Below are 6,902 nucleotides of genomic sequence, written 5' to 3'. Positions count from 1 at the left end.
GTTAGATTAGAAGAAGCCTACATAACCAACCCATGAAGTAAAATTTTACATCCATATGACCAGCTATGTAAACTTTAACGTTGATTTATTATGCAAGAGATGTTGTTCAATTGGTAACATACATTTTTGTCTTCTTCTAATGCCTCTTCAGGGGAAAATAATCTAAAAGTAGCGGAATGTATTCAGATTACATTACTGAGTTTGGGTAATCCAAAAATGATGTTGCTGATTACAATTTTTGACAGGTAACTAGTAACTGTACCGGATTACATTTAGAAAGTAACCTACCCAACCCTGTCTGCATTCATAGACACACTTTACTCAAAGCCAGTGGCATGTCGTTAGTAAAGATAGAAAAAATTAAGGGGCCTACACAGCTACCCTGTGGAATTCCTGATTCTACCTGGATTATGTTTTAGAGGCTTCCATTAAAGAATGTAATGTATTGAACGTTTCTGGAATTTTCCAGCCCTGAATGGGATATGTTATTCATCTAGTGTCAAAACCACATTTTCCTCCTTTAGCTTATTTTCACATGAATCACTCAATACATTCAGTGCAGCTGTGTGACCATATCACTCCCTAACCTAATGTACTGTACCTTCCACATGGGTAACCCCATAGAATTAGAAATATTTTCACAACAACACTTTGGTGTTGCATAACTGTTTCAAAGACTTGAATGACAAATACTAAAGTCTTAATAGGTCACATACCGCTGACATATACACACATTTATCAACAGAAAACCCCCCAGAAAGAAATCAGTGACTTTGATGATTATATTACATTAAATTATTTTTCATATATGTACTTTACAGCCAAATAAATCATTGAACCTTCTTTGAGTAAATAGTGAGTTTTATTTGGTATTTAAAAATGTAAACTATTAAAAATACTTGTTAATAAAATATACATATAAATGTCATTAAGAGTCAGTTTGGAAGAGGCATACGTTGAGGAGACCACCGATTCTGTCAGAACCACAGAGCTACAGTATTATCATGGCATCCATGTTCAACTGATAAAGCGCTAAAGCAAATACTAAACGCTTACTGGGGTCCCGCATTTGTGATGTGCATTCATGCAATTTTCAAAGACATTCTAGTATGGAGCCTAAGTAAGTATGCTAGGCCTACATGTTGAAATCTTTCAAATAAGCAGATATGTGTAGACACCTCATATCTTCCAAAAAATGTCTTTAGGTAAAAATGTTGTTAGGTCATTTTAATCTATTGGGCATTAGTACTGGTAATTCACATTTCCATTTCCCCACAGTACACTTACATTTTCCCATTATCATAATACAAAGATAAACATATTTCAAACCCAGCAGTTGTTTATTAAAGACTGCATGGTCTCACTCTCAAGACAAAACGCTCCTGATACCCATCCTCTTCCATCAAACACAGACATTCTCTCGAACAACAACAACAAACACTCAGCCCACAGAACCATCTTGGCATGGCAGCTTTGAGTAGGCCTGAATTCTAGTGAAGGTGCCAAACACTGCAATGCAAGGTGATGGAGTGCAGCACTGCAGCCTACTCTGATTCTCTTCATCTCTCTCCCCATCTCTTTGGTCCAGTTGAGGGGCCACACTGTCCAACTGTTCAGGGAGCATTCTCTTTCAGATGGACCTTCTCCGCCATCCGCCGGGCGCTGTAGAAGGACACACTCATGCCCACCATGGCCATCGTCATGGCGATCTGGTTGATGAATCCTTTCTGCGGCTGTATCTGGACTTCACCTGAGACCTGTCTCTGCCAGCGGGAAGAAATGAGCACGCACACATACACACACACACACACACACACACACACACACACACACACACACACACACACACACACACACACACACACACACACACACACACACACACACACACACACACACACACAAACATACACAAGGTTTGGTCAATTTATATTGGCATCAGTTCACACAGCCCCTACTGTTTTTGAACTGTGAAACAATCCTGTTCTATTGTTGCCTACATTCCAAGTTTCCTTTACAATAGCACTCACTATGAATATTTGAACAAGGAAATGAAGGATTTGAGTTAAGGGCACACAGTGCTCTTTCCACATTAGCAATGGCACTGATAATAAAGCCAGTAGGCAGGAAACAGTGTCCCATAGGTTGCATGTCTCTCATATTTACAGCTCTCATTGGACAGATCCACACCACGGTAACAGAATTCTGTTTCCTGATAGGAATAAGTCTTTGGTATTGTTTCATTCACATCTGTGAGGCAGGCATGCAAGATAATACGCTAACGTCAAAATGATACTTGATTTAAGAAAGTACAATTCAGCAAAAGCTTCAAACGATTTGAGCTGGTTCTTTCAGTGAGAAAAGCAGTCATAAGTGTTGTATTATATAATCACTTAAGGTCTGCATCTGTAGTTCACTATGAAATGTTAATGTCCACTTTTCACTGTGTTGTTATCCATCACAACTAGCCTACAGTACAATAGATCCCTATGCTAATATATCAACTTTCCAAATAAACTCTAAAAACAAACAGTGTGTGCATGAAATAAACTACAAACCAAGGTTTAAAATCATCCCTAGATAGACAAGGACACACACCTGGAGGAGACGGAAGTATCCAGGGGTCAGGCGTCCCAGTCTAATGAACATGTCTTCAACTGTGAGTTCTCAGATTAGTCCAACATCTGCCAGCAGAGAAAACATAAAATAGAAATATAATCACCAGAGTCCTCAATAGACACTGAGGCAAAAACATCGACAACACAATGAAAAATGTAGTTTTAAATACAAGACTCAATAAGCAAGCCTTCTTCCCATATCGAGCCAAAAGCACAAACTCAACCTTGGAGGTAAACAAGCTAATCAAAAATATGTTCCACTGTTAACACAGACGAATAATGACCCGAATGATATTCTGAGACATTTATCAAAGGACAGTACTACATGAACAAAAATATAAATGGATTTCACATCACTGGGCAGCAGCGCACCAGCCAGTCAGACTGAGTTTTTCCCCAGACAGAAATATTCCTCAGCTTCAGCCGTTCGGGTGGCTGGTATCAGACGATCTTGCAGGTAAAGAAGCCAGATGTGGAGGTCCTGGGCTGGCGTGGTTACACGTAGTCTGATGTGAGGCCAGTTGGACGTACCAGCAAATTCTCTAAAGCAACTTGAGGCAGCTTATGGTAGAGAAATTAACATTAAATTCTCTGGTAACAGCTCTGGTGGACATTCCTGCAGTCAGCATGCCAATTGCACGCTCCTTCAAAACTTGAGACATCTGTGACATTGTGTTGTGTGACAAAATAGCATATTTTAGAATGACCTTTTATTGTCCCCAGCACAAGGTGCACCTGTGTAATTATCATGCTGTTTAATCCGCTTCTTGATATGCCTGTCAGATGGATGGACCCCTCAACACTGTCATTGGTTGCACTAATTGCACTGTTTGTCAACAACCTAGTTCAAGTGTTCATGACATTACACTGAATAAGGCAGGCACAAGTGTTAACCAAAAATTTGGTGTTTTTCCCTAATAAATTACCTGGGAGTTTATGTATATACAGTACAACTGAAGTCGGAAGTTTACATACACTTAGATTGGAGTCATTAAATCTCGTTTTTCAACCACTCCACAAATTTCTTGCTAACAAACTATAGTTTTGGTAAGTCGTTAGGACATCTACTTTGTGCATGACACAAGTAAGTTTTCCAACAATTGTTTACAGACAGATTATTTCACGTATAATTCACTGTATCACAATACCGGTGGGTCAGAAGTTTACATACACTAAGTTGACTGTGCTTTTAAATAGCTTGGAAAATTCCAGAAAATTATGTCATGGCTTTAGAAGCTTCTGATAGTCTAATTGACATCATTTTTTGAGTCAATTGTTGGTGTACCCGTGGATGTATTTCAAGGCCTATCTTCAAACTCATTGCCTCTTCGCTTGACATCATGGGAAAATCAAAAGAAATCAGCCAAGACCTCAGAAAAACAATTGTAGACCTCCACACGTCTGGTTCATCCTTGGGAGAAATTTCCAAACCCCTGAAGGTACCACGTTCAACTGTACAAACAATAGTACGCAAGTATAAACACCATGGGACCACGCAGCCATCATACCACTCAGAAAGAAGATGCGTTCTGTCTCCAGAGATTAACGTATCTTGGTGCGAAAAGTGCAAATCAAACCCAGAACAACAGCAAAGGACCTTGTGAAGATGCTGGAGGAAACAGCTACAAAAGTATCTATATCCACAGTAAAATGAGTCCTATATTGACATAACCTGAAGGCCGCTCAGCAAGGAAGAAGCCACTGCTCCAAAACCGCTATAAAAAAGCCAGACTATGGTTTGCAACTGCACATGGGGACAAAGAACGTATATTTGTAGAAATGTCCTCTGGTCTGATGAAACAAAAATAGTACTGTTTGGCCAAAATGACCATCGTTATGTTTGGAGGAAAAAGGGGGAAGCTTGCAAGCCGAAGAACACCATCCCAACCGTGAAGCAAGGGGGTGGCAGCATCATGTTGTGGGGGTGCTTTGCTGCAGGAGGGATTGGTGCACTTCACAAAATAGATGGCACCATGAGGAAGGGAAATTTTGTGGATATATTGAAGTAACATCTCAAGACATCAGTCAGGAAGTTAAAGCTTGGTTGCAAATGGGTCTTCCAAATAGACAATGACCCCAAACATACTTCCAAAGTTGTGGCAAAATGGCTTAAGGACAACAAAGTCAAGGTATTGGAGTGGCCATCACAAAGCCCTGACCTCAATTCCTGTTGAAAATTTGTGGGCAGAACTGAAAAAGTGTGTGTGAGCATGGAGGCCTACAAACCTGACTCAATTACACCAGCTCTGTCAGGAGGAATGGGCCAAAATTCCCCCACCTTATTGTGGGAATCTTGTTGGAAGGCTACCCAAAATGTTTGACCCAAGGTAAACAATTAAAAGGCAATGCTATCAAAAACTAATTGAGTGTATGTAAACTTCTGACCCACTGGGAGTGTGATGAAAGAAATAAAAGCTGAAACAAATCATTCTCTACTATTATTCTGACATTTCACATTCTTAAATTAAAGTGGTGAGCCTGACTGACCCAAAACAGGGAAAATATTACTCGGATTAAATGTCAGGAACTGTGAATAACTGAGTTTTAATGTATTTGGCTAAGGTGCATGTAAACTTCTGACTTCAACTGTAGAGTGTGCGACTCTTTTTATTTATTTCTATAGACATGGGATCCTACCACCACATTTTGCTAAAAGGGAACTAAACTCCTTGGCAACAATACCCAGCATAAACTTCTGTAGAATGCACTTTTAGAATCTCATGTCCGTGCAATTTGTTCTGCAACAAGGACTGCATTCATGTTGCAAATTAATACAGGAGTTAACCAGCAAATCACAAAAAAATGCAGCCCAAAAGTACACAATAGCTGCCAATATAGCTTCTTTTATCTAATTTTCCACTGAATGGTGCCCTCATTCTTACATCACAGAGAAAACAATGAGTCCTACATTTCAAACTCAAATTCAACATTTGAGAAAGACATGATCCATTGGAGCTTTTATCGGCCCAGAGTCAAGCAAACTTCAAGTCATGATGACAGCTAAATAACAAAACCAGTGATGACATGAAACCAAAACCACAATTGAGAAATAACCTCAGAAATACCCTGAATTTTAGGAGAAGTGTAGAATATAATCTCACGGAGAGAGAGAGAGAGAGAGAGAGAGAGAGAGAGAGAAATTATCCAGGACAGGATCCAAAGGAATCCCGGTGAATCCTCACCTTCACCAAGCCCTTCAGCAGCATCAGCCCAGACACCATCCGAAACACTAGAAGAAAGTGAAAGCTTGTGATACTGAGGAAGCTCCTATGTGCCCCTGGTCTTTGTAAACCCCAGTACCATCCAATTGGCTCAATAGACTCAAGCTGAACACACAGACACAGTCTCGCACAGACAGACACACACACACACACGCATAGACACACTCTCTCGCCTTACTGCATAAAGGCCTCAGCCTGTCAGATATGGTTGTGTCACCCAGTCCAAAAATGGGAGGATGAGGAAAGGGGAGTGTGCTTCTGTGCAGCATGGTCCACGCTTGAAGAAACATGTGTGTTAACACGCTGCAGTGGTGTTATGTAACACTTCGGACTCACCAAAACAGGACCCTTTCCAATAGCATCCACTGCTAAATGATCCCAGCAGGAAGTCATTATAATGACTTCTAATTATGAGAACATATCTGACATTTCTGGAAGACTTCTTGCATTGTATATGTTCAAATTATTGTCTGAAGGCTTGGTTCTAATGTTACATACTGACCACACCACTCGGTCGCGTGTGAGAGCGTTGCAAAATAAATGTACACATGTTTATTCAATCATTGCACCCACATTGCCTGTGAGCATCAACAAGCATCCGTAGCCATGCGCTAAAATAGAACTTTGTCATATTTGTGATGCTCAAAGCACTGTAAGTCCTGCCTCTCCCATCTCCTCATTGCTTTTTAGGAGTATATACCCACATGGCATCTTATCATTGGTTTTTAGGAGCATATGCCCATGTGAGTGATTGAAAGATGAACTGAGATCCACACTCCAGCCCAGGTGGTTGTGGGAATGCACCTTAAAGTTGGTTGCCAATCGCCATATAAAGTCCAAAGAAGAAGAAGCCTGAAGGAGGAGAGATTAGAAACAAACTTGGTTTACTGTTTTATCTGTGGATTAATTGTCAGAGTAGAGGACCTTGTGCATTTCAGGTAAAATAACAACCCAATGTTTATATCCCAGGACAAATTAGCTAGCAACAGCAAGCTAGCTAGCTAAATGACCGTAAATGTTTCATGTTTTTTGACCTGTCCCCAAATTAATATAATTGGTTCAG

The 6,902-nt window shown here is 40.3% G+C and overlaps 1 long non-coding RNA gene across 1 annotated transcript; it reads right to left on the bottom strand.

Moving 5' to 3' along the window:
* Positions 1-867: 867 nt before the first annotated feature.
* On the bottom strand, positions 868-6,025 carry LOC135549049 (uncharacterized). The gene is made up of 3 exons (XR_010456922.1): positions 5,801-6,025; positions 2,599-2,684; positions 868-1,763 (listed from the first exon to the last, which is right to left on the bottom strand). It is a non-coding gene; the product is annotated as an uncharacterized LOC135549049 (long non-coding RNA).
* Between the last annotated feature and the right edge of the window lie 877 nt (positions 6,026-6,902).

The sequence above is a fragment of the Oncorhynchus masou genome, chromosome 12, assembly GCF_036934945.1.
Source record: "Oncorhynchus masou masou isolate Uvic2021 chromosome 12, UVic_Omas_1.1, whole genome shotgun sequence".
In the NCBI taxonomy this organism is placed as follows: domain Eukaryota; kingdom Metazoa; phylum Chordata; class Actinopteri; order Salmoniformes; family Salmonidae; genus Oncorhynchus; species Oncorhynchus masou.
Note: the sequence above shows the minus strand (reverse complement) of the source record. Positions and strands in the feature narration are given on the sequence as shown.